Source organism: Erpetoichthys calabaricus, chromosome 1 (assembly GCF_900747795.2).
Source record: "Erpetoichthys calabaricus chromosome 1, fErpCal1.3, whole genome shotgun sequence".
In the NCBI taxonomy this organism is placed as follows: Eukaryota; Metazoa; Chordata; class Cladistia; order Polypteriformes; family Polypteridae; genus Erpetoichthys; species Erpetoichthys calabaricus.
The window spans coordinates 117,796,042-117,812,698 of record NC_041394.2 but is presented as its reverse complement, the minus strand read 5'-3'; positions in this window follow the sequence as shown (position 1 = coordinate 117,812,698).

The following is a 16,657-nucleotide window of genomic DNA, read 5'->3' as shown; positions in this document are numbered from 1 at the left end:
TTCTCTGTCTTCTTGTCTCCTTATTCTAGACTGGCTGTCTTCCTTGAATTATTAAGCACTTGCCCCAAATCCCCTTCCTGATGAAGACTCACATAGCTGCTATGGAAATTTGTAAAGCTTGTTGTAGCAAATCACAGTGTCCTCTGTTGGTTCCTCATACCACTGTGCACATTAGCCTTCTGCAGCCCTAATAAGGTCAGTTAATGTGTTTTGAAACCACAGGAACTTCATTTTCAGGAACCAATGAGTTCCTGTACGATGTAAGTCCTGGGCCACATGTGGTTCCTGACCTGCTTTCATGTGTTGTGTTCCCACTGCACAAAAGGAACTGTAAGCTTTAAGCAAAATATGTGATGTTCAGAAAAGAATAATGTGATGTGAAGTGAGGAGTGTTCGGGTGTTGATGGGCAACCTCCTGCGTCATATTGCTTCAAAATGATCGTGATTTCTCGAGGGAGATTATTGCTTCAATGTGGTGCATGGCATGATGTACCAATGAGGCAGCTATGAAGAATAACGGCTAATTTACTAGTGCCCATGGATAAAATTTCCTTGAAAAGAACACTAAATGTTTAGGCTTACACAAATAATATTTATGTAGTAATGACATAAATATCTATTTAATATCTTTTGATAATATAGAAAATATCATAGAAAACACCAATGAAGGAGAGCACTGATCAAAGAGAAGCCAGCCTGCAACGCTGTGTGTTTGTTCAACTAGTAATTAGTGGAGGAGATGATCTTGTATAGTGAAAAATGAGGAACTGAGTCTGGCCTGGATGGAGACATCCACTGTCAGACAAGAAAACAAAAAAGTAGACTGGACTGCAACTTGCAGACAGTTGCAAAGACTGCTGCATAAAGATTTGTGATTGTATGTGAATTTGTACCAATAATATCTAAAATGGTTATTCAATGTGAAGTACTCTTAAGGCATCTTTAAATGTTCTAATAAACTGACTTGACAGAAACATCTTATGAGAGAATTGCGAGCCTTTACATATATTGCAGTGTGATACATCAGCTAAACGTAAATGTAAGAAGGAGTTAGTGATAAAAATGATTTCAGATTGTGTTTTAGTAACATCCAGGAGATTGTGTGGGCCGCATGAGAGAAATTAGGATGAAACAGAAGACTGTTTGTACTTCCCAGGTTGAGAACCTCTGCACTAAGCTGATGCCTGGCCATTTCCTTTTCTTAACTGGTGCCACTGCAAGGAGTACAGAAAGACGGAACTGAACTTTATTTTTGTGTGATCCTACCACATGAGAAAATGCATGCAGCCATCGCGATGAGTGTCAGCTCAGTGTTTACTGTTTAGGGATTTTGCTAATGGTGCCCCCCCAGGTACTGATGTACACCAAAATGTGCATATGGTTAATTTGCTGTTGATGGTAGATCATCCCTGCTTAAACAAAGGTAAAATCTCTGTAGGCACATGGAGGGTTGACCAGATCTCCCAGTCATCAGCTTGTTGCCTCTTCAAGATGCACTTTGGGGAGGACTGGCAGGAGGTGCTTAGGTGAAGAGTCATGTGGCTCTGACACATCTTTTTATACCTGGGTGTTGTCCTCTAAGACAGGGGTACCAGATTTTACTGCTTGTTAACTTCTTTACCCTTCATTTTAATTGCCTTGTTTTTTAAGACTTAGTCCTCTGAATTTCTTTTTCCTTAAATGGCTACCAAAATATGAGGTGTGAAGTGAGCCAACAGATAACCAACTAAGCCGAAGAATCACACTGCAGACATTTTTTGGAATTCTGAATTCTTCATTAGAAGTCAATTGTTGTTTTTAATTAAAACTGCTTTTTAATTCCATGGCTTGTCTGTGGTCTCGTTCTGCCACAGCAGGCATTTCCAAAACTGTTAATTTTCTTTTTTCCAAGAGCAAATTGTTTTGTAGATCTGAGCAGATCAACATTACTGAGACCTTCACTTTTCTTTATTTTCAGATATTGCATGATGGACACAGCTTAACTGGTTATGTGTTACCAAATTTTGCATCTCATTTTTGTTTTACTACTATTTAAAGATAAAAGGGATAATTAGGGGGGTCTGAGTCTTAAAAAACAAGTCAATCGAAATTAAAACAAAAGAAATTAATTAGCAAGAAATGCTGGTCTCTACATAAGAGTATGATTAGAATGAAAACCTGTAGCCACGTACTCTGCCAGGATCAGAGTTCTGTGTTTGGGTTTATAGTTTCCTTTGAAAGTGCATATTAAGAAATCCATGCTGACTTTTCTAGAAGTATAATACAGTTACAGTGTAATCAGAGAATTTTGGTTCTCTATAATAAAGGAAGTTCAACTCTAATACCAGTTCTGGATGGCATCAGGGAGACAGATGTTCTTCTATTGCTGTAACTTGTAAGAAACTGCCAGAATTCCTGCTTCTTTATGCTTATGTGACTCAAGTTATTTAAGCGGTTTGTATTTAATTGTAAACAAATAAAATGCAAGCAATTGTAAAGTATTCTCACGTAATAAGTTATCTTGGCTAAAGAAGTCTATTAAAGTGAAGGAAAAAAATTGGGAGTGTGCTCCCCTCAACTTTCTCATATACTGAGATAGAGGAAACGGTCATCAGAACCAATTCCAGTTGCTCAATATTTCTCAGATATCATATCTCTTTGTTGCTCATCATAATTAATTGTTAATATTGATACACAATCATTTATCTCTATTTATAATTAAATGAGATTTTTGTGGGCAGCACGATGGTGCAGTGGTAGCCCTGCTGCCTCGCAGTTAAGAGACCAGGGTTCGCTTCCTGGGTCATCCCTGCGTGGAGTTTGCATGTTCTCCCGGTGTCTGTGTGGGTTTCCTTCCACAGTCCAAAGACATGCAGGTTAGGTGCATTGGCGATCCTACATTGTCCCTAGTGTGTGCTTGGTGTGTGTGTGTGTGTGCACACCCTGCCCAGGGGTTTGTCTCCTGCTTTGCGCCCTGTGTTGGCTGGGATTGGCTCCAGCAGACCCCGTGACCCTGTGTTAGGATATAGCGGGTTGGATAATGACTTGACTGACTGATATTTTTGCACTTAGGGAGGTCAAAAATGGTGTTAGAATTTTTTTCAAGATTACATATACGTTACCTAGATTACATGCAAAGTAAAAAGAGTTATAGTCACCTAAAAATGTAGAAAACATATTAGTATTATATAATATTTGTTGCAATACATTGCTATAGATAAAACTGTACTTAGTTGCATTTAATTATGATAATGATGGTGGAAATAAAAAAAAATCATAAAATGAAATATTACCTGGAACACAGCAGGGACGTAGCAGCTTATTGTTCCCATTACATCTTTATATTTACATGACATTTTCAATGTTTACACATTATTGTTAAGCTGATGATGTATAAATATAAATAAATTAATAATAGTTATTGAAAGAATATGAATTATATTGAATACAGTTTTTAATATCGTGTACACATTTATATTTCCATGATAAAAATAATTTGAATGGCTGTTTAAATAAAATACAACTTTCCATTGAGTAGTTTTTCTCAAATTTCATATGTTTGCTTTTTATCATTATAAATATCTATAAAAATGTGAGTCATCTATCTGTAATTATAAATATAGATTACTTAAAAATTTGTGAAATTATTTAGTTAAAGTACCACTTCCAGTTGCCAAATGTGGCCCAAAAGTTGATAGGATTCCTTATTTTTGATATAATCCAGGTGTACAAAATCTCGTTGACCTAGGTCAAAGCATTTTCAAGTTATCGCGTTTACACACAGATTGACATCATTTCAAAAAAGGTATTTCGGACTCGGGGTCTAAAACGTCAAGATTCATCAAAATCTCAAGGTTGAATTTTTTCAAGATTTGTACACTATATGTATACTAGACTTCTCTATACTATATGTACGAGAAAGTAAAAAAAAAATCTGTCTGCTTATGCATTGTTCCAGAAAAAAAAATTAGAATCAAACATGGGGAATGGGAAATATGAAGTTGGAATGTATCCTAAAATACAATACAATACAATAGAATTTATTTTTGTATAGCCCAAAATCACACAAGAAGTGCTGCAATGGGCATTAACAGGCCCTGCCTCTTGACAGCCCCCCAGCCTTGACTCTCTAAAAAGAAAAGAAAAAACTCCCAAAAAACCCTTGTAGGGAAAAAATGGAAGAAACCTTGGGAAAGGCAGTTCAAAGAGATACCCCTTTCCAGGTAGGTTGGGCGTGTAGTGGGTGTCAAAAAGAAGGGGGTCAATACAATACAATACACAGAACAGAACAAATCCTCAATACAGTATAAAAATAAAAATTTTAGAAGTACGGAGCAGAATTTAACATTAGATGATATCACATAATATGACTTGGATTTGTTTAGAGTCCTGGAGACCTCATCCATCAAGCTGCCTCTCCCATTTGGCCATTCCAAGGCTGAAACAGCGCTGGACCAGCCAATCCGATGAAAGGACCCCACTTTCCCACGATTCCTACGATCCTCTATCAGGGATGACTTTACCTTAGGCAGGCAATACAACTTGGCAGGTGGGCCGTGGCACCAAGTGTCACATTTGAGTACCGAGAAGAGAAACAGAATAGGTGAGGGTTAGTATCCAATTATAACTATCATGTTACTTATGTTTTAGTGCTAATGACTAACAATAGAGATGCAGTCTGTACAGTTAATCAGCAGCTCTAGTCAGGATATGCTAAACTGAAGTAGTGAGTCTTCAGCCGGGATGTAAAAGCTGAGACCGAAGGGGCATCTTTTATAGTAGCAGGCAGACCATTCCACAGTTTAAGGGCCCTGTAACTAAAAGCTCGACCTCCCACTGTTATTTTATTAATCCTTGGAATCATAAGCAGGCCGGCGTCTTGAGATCTTAATGTGCGCTCTGGTTTGTAAGTCATGATAAGTTCAAACAAGTAAACCGGACCTTGGCCATTTAATACTTTATATGTTAAAAGGAGGATTTTGAAATCTGCCCTAAACTTAACCGGGAGCCAGTGTAAGGATTTAAGAACTGGAGTTATGTGTTCGTAATTTCTTGTAATAATTCTTGAAGCAGCATTTTGGATTAACTGGAGGCTGTATAAAGAACAGTTTGAACATCCAGTGAACACCGCATTGCAGTAGTTAATCCTACTAGAAATAAATGCATGAATTAATATCTCAGAATCCTGTTTATTTAGAAAGCGCCTTAATTTCCTAACATATTTTTAAGATGGAAGAAACATGATTTGGACAACTTTGTAATATGCGCTTTAAATGACACGCTAGAGTCAAAGATGACTCCTAGATTGCGGGCTGATTCAGTGAAATTAATGGGGATTCCAACTGAGTTAAATGATGGCAAAATATTGCTGTGATCAGCGTCATTCCCTCCAACAAATAACATCTCTGTTTTATCTGTGTTTAAAGACAAGTAGTTCTCATTCATTCACTCCTTTAATTTACTATCACAACTAATTAAAGACAACATTGGAGAAACTTCATTTGATCTAAATGTAAGGTATAACTGGGTGTCAAATGCATACGAGTGAAAATGAACATTATGTTTCCTAATGAGAGATCCCAGTGGAAGCATGTAAAGTGAAAACAATAAAGGTCCCAGTACTAAGCGCTTAAAACTGTCCAAAATGTTTCCAGGCCAGGATCCGACCTGCGAGCGCTGCAACCAAGCTCCTGCCTCACTGGGTCACATGTTCTGGGCCTGCACCAAACTAACATCATTTTGGACAAAGATTTTTAAGTGCCTCTCAGACAGCCTTAGTATCACAATCCCTCCTAACCCACTAACAGCTGTGTTTGGTGTCCTTCCAGATGGACTTGAATTGGAGAAGGACAAACAAACGGTGATTGCATTCACTACACTCTTGGCACGCAGACTTATTTTGTTAAATTGGAAGAATCCTAATTCTCCTCTTATAAGTCAGTGGGAAACTGATGTTTTATATTATTTGAAATTGGAAAAAATCAAATTTTCAGTTAGAGGATCTGTACAAAACTTTTTCAAAACTTGGCAGGATTTAATCAATATTATTTTAGAATAAGAGAATTAACTATTATTGTATTTAACTCCCTTCTCCATCTCTTATTTATATAGATATTTACTTCTCCCCTTCTTTTGTCTAATGTTGCCTTATTAAAAAGCTTAAAGAAATTTTCCTTTAGCTAAGCTCTCCTTCTCAGGGATGGGGTTTGATTTGTTTTCAAATTTGTTGGGTTATAAATGGATCTGTTTGTATGGAATGATTACAATGAAAATTAATAAAATAAAAATATAAAAAAAAAAAATTTACTATCACAACTAATTAAAGACAACATTGGAGAAACTTCATTTGATCTAAATGTAAGGTATAACTGGGTGTCAAATGCATACGAGTGAAAATTAACATTATGTTTCCTAATGAGAGATCCCAGTGGAAGCATGTAAAGTGAAAACAATAAAGGTCCCAGTACTAAGCCCTGCGGGACACCATATTGAACTTCTGTGTATAATGATGGAGTACTGTCAGCACATTTCTGTACATATTGGAATCGATTTGATAAATAAGAACTAAACCAAGCAAGCACAGTGCCTGTAAGCCCAACATCATTTTCTAGCCTGTGCAGTAAAATAGAATGGTCGATGGTGTCAAATGCTGCACTTAAGTCCAACAACATAATTACAGTGGAGTTTCCTTCATCAGAGGATATCAGAATGTCGTTTACAACCTGTGTTAGTGCCGTTTCTGTACTATGACCAGTGCGGAAACCAGACTGGAATTTCTCAAATAAATTGTAATGTGTAAGGTGTGACTGAAACTGATTGGCGACTACTTTTTCTAGTATTTTAGAGAGAAAGGGTAAATTTGAAATAGGCCTATAATTATTAAGTATGTGTGGGTCTAGGTCTGACTTTTTAAGTAATGGTTTAATTACTGACACTTTTAGTGTTTCAGGTACTGTGCCATGCCATAATGAACTACTGATAATGTTTAGGATAGGCACTGCAAGAACATCCATTGCACTTTTTACTAGTTTTGTTGGCACTGGATCTAGGGAACAAGTAGTGGGCTTCATTTTAGAAATTAAAGTTAAGAATTCCTGCTCAGTTACAGGATTAAAATTACTAAAGTGCTGAATGCAATGTGAGACAGGGTCTGCTAAGCTGGTATGCGGTTTGTACTGTGATGCTGAGATCTGGGATCTTATATTTTTAATTTTCTCATTGAAGAAGTTCATAAAGTCTGTACTGCTAATATCTGTTGGTATTTTGCACTGTACATCTGAATTTCCATTTGTTAATTTAGCCACTGTTCTAAACAGTACCCGAGAATTTTTATTATTGTTATCTATTATTGTAGAATAATATTCTGACCGAGCTTTAAAGAGGGCTTTTTATATTTATTAACACTTTCTGTCCATGCAATTTGAAAGACATGTAGCTTTTTTGTTCTCCATCTGCGTTCCAGTGTTTGACACTCTGATTTAAGAGCTCGAGTGTTTTCATTAAACCAGGGAGAGCTTCTATGTGATTTGATTACTTTTGTTTTAAGGAGAGCCACTGTGTCCAGAGCATCTCTCAAGGTCACATTATAATGTGATGTTAGCTCATCCAAATTATTTTCCACGGTTACATTTGATGTTAACTGATCTAAATGGTTTTCCACAATTACACTCAACTTACTCAAAGTATCTACAAATTTTGAAGCAGAATTACAATCTAGATGTCACACTGTCTTTGTTTTAATCTGTGAGTGTGTTGGCAAGGTCAGGACTAAATCAAATGTAATTAAGTAGTGATCGGAAATAACTTCATTTAATGGAGTGTTATTTAAATTTTGAATTTCAACTTTGTAAGTTATAATTAAATTTAATGTGTGGTTATGATTATGAGTTGGACCTTTGACAATATGACAAAATCCTACTGAGTTTAACAAATAAGTAAAACATTTGCTAAAAGTGTCAGTTTCCACATCAATGTGTACATTAAAATCCCCCATCAATACTACGTGATCATAATTTATAGCCAAATCAGATTAAAGGTTGCTAAATTCAGTCATGAACAATGAATATGGCCCTGGAGGTCTGTAGACTAGCACTATAATTGTGTTGGAATCTGTTTTAATATTTAAAGTGAATGCCTGAAAGGATGTAAAGTCACCTACATTTTTAGACGTGATTTGCATTTTGTTACAATGAATTATTCCAAGTCCTCCTCCTCGACCAGAATCTCTAGACTTATGAAGGAACGAGTATCCATCTGGTGACGCCTCAGCTAGGGGAACAGTGTCACATTTAATAAGCCAGGCTTCAGTGAGAAGACACAAATCAGATTTTGTACTTAATATGATATAATCTTACCAAACAGCTTTACTGCCGAGAGAGCGAATGTTCAATAAGCAGCATTTTAAACTGCATGCTTCTTTCTGAACTGGTGATATAAAGGATATAAAAGCCTGGAATAACACAGGTAAACAAGAGGCAGGATCCAGAATAAATTTACTGTGAAGTGAGGCAAAATGCCTGCTCCCTGCCTTAATTTTTACCTTGATACTTGGCCAAGAGTAAATACACTAAATCAGCAGAGATACAAAGAGTGCATTCTGTAGCAAGGCAAAGCTTCTGAAGGAATTCTCTGGTTGGCATCATCCTTGATCATAGAATTAATTTATTTGGGGCTTGAATTTCTGACAAACTTCCCCACAGATCTCCAGACTGCTCTTTAGAAAAGTGTGCCATAAAACATTGAAGTGTGCCATTTAATTGACTGTTGTCCGTCTTCAGATGGATACATTTACAAGGGGGGCCTCCATTTGCTGTCTTCTTTTTGTAACCTCACAGCTAATCTTTATACAGTCTTTCAATATATTGAATATTGAAGAGCCACATGCAATTCATTTCTTTTTTTTTTTTTTTTTTTTTTATTAATTTTATTGTAATCATACGGTACATCTAGATCAGTTTTTACAAAAAATAGGATTGAAAACAAATCAAACCCCACCCCTGAGAAGGAGAGCATGGCCAAAGGAGTAAAACTTAAGGCTTGGAAATATGCCTAAATTATTGAGTTTAATAGGGCAAAAAAAGATAAATGGAGAAGGAAAAGAAATGCGGAAATAATTATCTCTTCTTATTCTAAAATATTATTGATTAGATCCTGCCAGGATTTGAAAAAATTCTGTACAGATCCCCTAACTGAGAATTTGATTTTTTCCAATTTCAAATAATATAAAACATCGGTTTCCCACTGACTTATCAGAGGAGAGTTAGGATTCTTCCAATTTAACAAGATCAGTCTGCGTGCCAAAAGTGTAGTGAATGCAATCACAGTTTGCTTGTCCTTCTCCATTTCAAATCCATCTGGAAGAACACCAAACACAGCTGTTAGTGGGTTAGGAGGGATTGTGACACCAAGGCTGTCTGAAAGGCACTTAAAAATTTTGGTCCAAAATGTTGTTAATTTGGTGCATGCCCAAAACATGTGTCCCAGTGAGGCAGGAGCTTGGTTGCAGCGTTCGCAGGTTGGATCTTGCCCTGGGAACATTTTGGACAGTTTTAAGCGAGACAGATGAGCTCGATATATAATTTTGATTGAATAATTCTATGCTTTGCGCATACGGAGCTCAAGTGAATTCTCTGCATTGCTACCTTCCATTCCTTTTCTGATATATTAATTAAGAGATCATTTTCCCATTGTCCTCTTGGATCTTTGAAAGGAAATGGTGTCTAAGTCCTCGAAGTTGAGACAGTATTTTTTCCAGCATGGTGGAGGGTACGAGATAAGGAAAATCAGGCAGGTTCTGTTTGACAAGGTTTCTAATTTGAAGATAGTGAAAGAAATGTGTAGCTGGAAGGTTAAATTTGGAATGTAAATTGTTCAAAGGATGCAAAGATATTGTCTATATAAAGATCTCTGAGCAATTTAATCCCAAATCTTTTCCAGATATTAAAAACAGGATATGTTTGCGAGGGGTTGAAAGAGGTGGTTCTCTTGCAGGGGTGCCACAGATAGAAGATTTTCCATCTTAAATTGCTTTCTAAATTGGTTCCATGTTCTGAGTGAGTGAAGCACAGTTGGGTTATTAGTATATTTGCGATAACTTGCATTTATTGGAGCGCAGAGCAGGGAATATAAAGAAGTGCTGCAAGATTTTACTTCTATTGCGGACCAGGGGGGCATTTTTCGTACGTGGATTACTCGTTTAGCTGGATGTAATTGTTGACGATTTGGCCTGATCCTGGATCTGTCGGTTTTTCAAAACTCTTGCTGGAAGTGTTGTCATAGCAACACATCCTAATCCTCAAACCTGCTCGGAGTAGGTTTGTTCTATGTAAACAAGGATTAGCTCACACACTTAATCAGTATCCGTGCGTGGAATTCATTTAGTCATGACTTCGCTGTTCATGAATGAGCGACCAATTGATATCGGTACGCAAATTATTAGAAGAGAATTTCATATAGAGAGGGGTTTGCGTGATCGGCAAGATCCTTTATTGCTCCCGGATGAGATTCTTTTCGAAAGATACCGCTTTAGCTGAGGGTTAATATTGTACCTCAAAAATTTATTAGGACCTTATATTCGAAGTCAAACTTGGCGAAGTCGGGCTCTCACAACCACACAGACAGTATGCATTGCTTTGAGGTTTTTTGCAAGCGGCACTTTTTTTATATACTGTAGGTGATGCGGAAAATCTATCTAAAAGTGCAGTTTGCCAGGCAATTCGTAAAGTCTGTTTGGCTCTGAAATATTTCCTTCGGGTTTCCTGGACACCTGCATGTGCAGACAATAAAAGAGGCGTTTCATGCCATTTTAAGTACTGTAGGTAATACACAGGCAAAAACACCCACAGTTCCATAAAGAATCTCACAATCGGCCTAACATTCTCATTACCCAGGGTTTCCAAATGTGATTGGGGCACATGGGACTGATCACAGTGGAGTCTGATAAAACATTAGTTGGAAAATGTACCTCTCCTCCTGATTAATAATCAGACACAGTGTCTTCATCAAATATTTGACCTTCGTCAATATCTCGTTGGTCAGACACAGGTTCAAGGGATATGACAGTCACTGCAACTGACCCAAAAAAAAAGAGGGCTATATGGAACATACCTTAGGCACACATTGAGGTCAAATATATGCAATGACCATCCTTTATCTGAAATGAAGTGACCACTGCATCCTGCCACTGGTTCTGAAGAGGAGCTTCCCCCTGGAATGCCCTCAGAAACAGGGCGATGGGCATTTTGCTGGAGAGCCAACTCTTCTGCAGGGGTTAGGTCTGGACCGCGTGGACCTCCACCTGTTTTTTGCTTCTCTGCCTTCTTATTAGCTTTAAAATTAATGTTCTTCACATTATATATGATTCTTCATGTCAACAATTCTTTAAATAGTTATATACCAATATTTACCAGTTTGAAGTATATTCTTGTACTTCACTTTAACCTGCTCCCGTGTCCTCCTGATCTCCTTGTTCTGGAATTATGACATATTAAATAATAATTAATCTGACACATAGGAAATGAAACACTGTTTTCAGTAAGTACAATGCACACGCGTTTAATTTGTCGGCCACTTTTTGCCAGCCATCTTTTCTGGTTTGGGCTGCTTTTGCAGTGTTACCCCTTGTGCATATTAAATCTTGAAATCCTTCATGTCCTTCGAATAAAAGGTCTTGCTCCGCTTGTGTGAAGAAAAAATGCGTCCGTTCTTTCGTCATTTTGTTACAGCCTATCAATGTTTTCTAGATAGAATATATATGGGCTTTTCAATCAGCGCGGGCGCACACATTCATCTCGGATGATTAGATCCAGCTAGACTAATCTACTACACGGCTGCGTTTGAAAAACCGACTTATCCCGGATGAGTTTCACTGGCATTAACTCATCCAAGATGAGGCACCTGATCTCGGATGATTTAAGCGACGTACGGAAAATACCCCCCGGGCCTGTGTATGTTCATTTATTTGTGTCCAGGTTTTTGTGCCTCGTATGTTTGCTGCCCAGTAAAAAACTGAAAATTAGGTAGAGCCATGCCACCTTCTGCCTGAGGTCTCTGTAGGGTTGCTCTTCGGATACGTGAATGTTTTGAGTTCCAAATAAATGAGGTTATGGTTGAATCTAATTGCTTAAAAAATGATTTATTGATATATATTGTGATATTTTGAAATAAAAAAAGAAGCTTAGGAAGGATATTCATCTTAACAACATTAATTCTTCTGGCTAGAGTGAGATGAAGGTTTGACCATCGATGCAAGTCTTGCTTAATTTTTTCCATACAGACGGTGAAATTTTGTTGATAAAGAGCTTTATGTTTACTTGTGATATTTACCCCTAGGTATTTAAACTGATCTGCTATGGTGAAAGGTAGGGTGTCCAATCTGATATTACAGTGATCCCTCGCTATATCGCGCTTCGCCTTTCGCGGCTTCACTCTATCGCGGATTTTATATGTAAGCATATTTAAATATATATCGCAGATTTTTTGCTGGTTCGCGGATTTCTGAGGACAATGGGTCTTTTAATTTCTGGTACATGCTTCCTCAGTTGGTTTGCCCAGTTGATTTAATACAAGGGACGCTATTGGCAGATGGCTGAGAAGCTACCCAACTTACTTTTCTCTTTCTCTCTCTTGCGCTTTCTCTGATCCTGACGTAGGGGGTGTGAGCAGGGGGGCTGTTCGCACACCTAGACAATACGGATGCTCATCTAAAAATGCTGAAAGATTACCTTCACGTTGCTATCTTTTGTGCAGCTGCTTCCTGAAACGAAGCACTTTCTCCATCCTTCTAGCTATAATTTTTGAGAGTATCTTGACATCATTATTCAGAAGTGAAACTGGTCCGTATGATGCACATTGTAACAAGTCCTTGTTTTGTTTAGGAAAGACGGTGATTAATGCTTGACAAACAGTTTGAGGTAGAATTTGATTGTCTCTAGCTTCTGTAAATGTTGCCAATAAGAGGGGAGCTAGCTGAGTGGAGAATTTCTTATAAAATTCTATAGGATAGCAATCAGGGCCTGCTGATTTCCCTCCTTGAAGTGACTTTATAGCATCTTGTAATTCTGATAGGATCAAAGGTTTATCCAGTTCCTCAGCACTAAAAGTATCTATTTGTGGTATCTGTAATGTATCCAGAAATGCATTAGATTGTGTGTTGTCTTCTTTAAACTCAGTAGAATATAAGGTTTTATAGTAGTCTCTAAATGTGTGCATTATATTTTTATGTTCAATGATTTCATCTCCATTAGTGTTAGTGATTACTGGGATTGCATTGCGAACTTCTTGCTTGTGGATTTGTTGAGCTAAAAGCTTATTAGCTTTCTGTCCGTGTTCATAGTAATGATGTCTTGATTTATAAATAAGTTGTTCAGTTTCTTTAGTTGTCAAGATGTTGAGTTCTGTATGCACAGCCTGCCTTTTCCTATGAAGAGCCTCACTTGGACACCTGGCTTGTTGTTCATCTATTCTAGTAATTTCGCTTCTTATGTCTGACACTTTCTTGGTTTGTAATTTATTTCTGTGGGAAAGATATGAAATAATCTGTCCTCTTAAGAAGGCCTTTAGAGTTTCCCAGAGTGTTCCTGCAGAGACCTCTGAGAGTGTGTTAAGAAGCTAATTTGTTTGGATATAAATTCTGTACAGTTCTTGTCTGCTAATATAAGTTAAGGTGCCATTTGCGAGGTGAGTGGGGGGGAGGGGGGGGGCATAATGATTTTAGCTCCAAAACTAGAGGTGCATGGTCGGAGATAACAATTGTGTCGTATTTACAAGATTTAATCATAGGCAAGAAATTATTATCTATAAAGAAATAATCGATTCTTGAGTAGCTGTGATGCACTGGTGAGTAGAACGAATATGTTCTTGAGTTTGGGTTTAGAAACCTCCAGGGGTCTGATAAGTTGTGGTCGGTTACAAATTGTGTAATTGTCTTTGCAGTGTTAGATGTCATCCCCCTGTGGCAGGAGTCCTATCTAAGAGTGGGTTTAGATTTTGCATGAATTCCTTATCATCGACATTGGGTGCATAAACATTTATCAAAATCATTTTACAGTTAAATAAGTTGCCCATGACCATCACATATCTCCCTTCAGGATCCAATTCTACATCTGATGCTACAAATGGGACTGTTCTATATATGAGAATTCCCACACCTCTAGTTTTCTTTGTAAAGCTAGAATGGAACATTTGGCCAGTCCGTCTTTTTGTAGCCGGAATTGATCCTTGCTTAGTAAGTGGGTCTCCTGTAAAAATACTATTTTAGCGTTTAAGCTTGTTAGATGAGAGCATACTTTCTTTCTCTTTAATTCGTGATTCAGGCCTTTAACATTCCAGCTTACAAAATTAACTGTCCCAATGTGGAGACATTGATTCTGAATTTTTAATGTCATTTTATAGTCTTAACTGGTAGTGAGGCAGTTTTACTCTTAATTTCCAATTTCCCCACGAGTTATTGCCATATAGCCTATTGTTGTATTGATAGTTATAATTATAAGGATTAAAAGGATAGATTAGATATAGCCTGCTCTCCTTCTCTCCCCCACTTATCCCCCAACCTCCATTTTTCCTCCCTACATGAGGCTAGACCCCACTTCACAATGTCCCAGTCCTCTGACATACAGAGAGACAGAGCATGTCCAAAACAAAGCAAGCCCCACCCCCCACCCCCCACAGCGGCGTTTGAGAATTAAAAAGTAGAGATATCTATTGCAGCTAAATTCTAAATACTATCTTCCAAAAATATAATCATTAACAGTCTTTAAGACTTAAACTATAATCTTCAGCAATTTTAAAATAATTAAATGATGAACCCTGGGATTGGTGTTAAAAAGTGGTCTAGGATAAGCATAGTGAATCCTAATGCAATAATAGAAATAACAGTAAACCAAGGGTATGATGTTAAACAGTCCCCTTTAGGGTAGTAAAAGAAATAATAAAAAAAAACAAAAAAACAAACCCTACTCTAATTACTTCCACACACTCACATCTATAACTGTAATTAAAACATAAAGCTTACTTAAAAAACAAACATATAGTGTCCAAGTAAAGATAAGGATGTATGATTATAATACCCACATCTTTAAAAGTGGATCAGACAGCAGGGGCCTCGTGTATAAACGGTGCGTACGCACAGAAATGTTGCATAAGAACGTTTCCACGTTCAAATCGCGATGTATAAAACCTACACTTGGCGCAAAGCCATGCACTTTTCCACGGTACCTCATACCCTGTCGTACTCAAGTTCTCCGTTAGGTTTTGCAGACTGACGGCACCCAGCATCAAAGCAGTGCTACTGTTCCTGTGTGGTTAACCTTTCTTAGATCCACATCCACGACGGCGGCTCAAGTGCTCCTTGTAGAACTGTTTGTACTTGCAAGTTACCGTGAGGTAATTGTACTTATGATACAGTTACAATATTGCACATCCTGATCCACTTTATAAAGCGCATATTTACATATGATGACGATATCATTTTTAAGATGAAATGCAGCAAAATATGTTGATTATATTATACAGATAAAACTTTAACTTTAACTACACGGTGCTGCAGCGCTAGAGAGCTTGAGCTTCGTTCACGGTTTGTTCCTGCCTCGCTCTGTTTTCATGCTGTGGCTGGCACGACACTGGAAGGATAGATGGATAGAATAATTAAACATTACGAAGATATTTCGATGTTCCTTAAAAGTTTTGAAGAATCAGCTTTCTAAGCTTACAGATGACTTAACGTCTATTACAGAGCTGATTGTGTGGCGATTGGGTATTTGGAGAAAGAAAAGTAAGGACAGGAATTGGGGGTTAGTACGTTTGAAAAAGACAGTACTTCTGTAATAAAGCATTTCATTGAAAGTCGCGCATGGCGCAGCAAGCATCTTGCTGTAAGACATGAACAATCACTGCGCCACCGTGTTCCCATGTTTAATAACATGCTTTAACTCATATCATCATGAAAATTATATCACATATACTTCTCAGTATTTTAATTACTCAGAGAGCTGTAATATTACAAACGTAATGGATTCTGTGTCCTGTCGCTGAAGAGCATGTAGTGATTCAGGCACATAGAGCACATATAAGATCAAATACACAACAAAGCATTTAACGCGCTACTTTAGTTACGATGGGATTTGAGAAACTAGTAAATTAAATGATTTTAAGATGAAGTTTATGATGTTCTACTTTAATGACAAAATAAACTACGTGATTAAAGTGGAAATTTTGAGATTAAAGTTGACATTTCGTGCTTTTTTCACACTGTGTGCCTTTTTTTTCACTGTACCCTAATAAGCTTTCATATGACACTCAGGCTACGAGTCGCCTTTTCACGCCGACTTTGATATGTGACAACTTTTTTATTTTGGGCACTGTGCGACTTTGTTAACTTGAGCTTTTGAGTTTCTCCGACACGCTATGTCACTCGATCAACTTCCTTTTGTTGCTTATATAACTGTTTAAACCAACAAATAGTACGTTTTTCTTTGCCTCCATTTGGTATTCGCTGAAATTCTTCTATTTTTCCTCGTACTTTTGCCATTGCCTTTTCACAGAACGCTGGGCTTAAGGGCTATTTATATTGATTTGCATATTCAAAGAGGCGTAATTCTGGGAGGAGTTGGGGTGGGACAGCAAGACTGTGCACATGCGTTTATTTCCACACTGAGCGGGATTTATGTAGCGGAAGAACGCG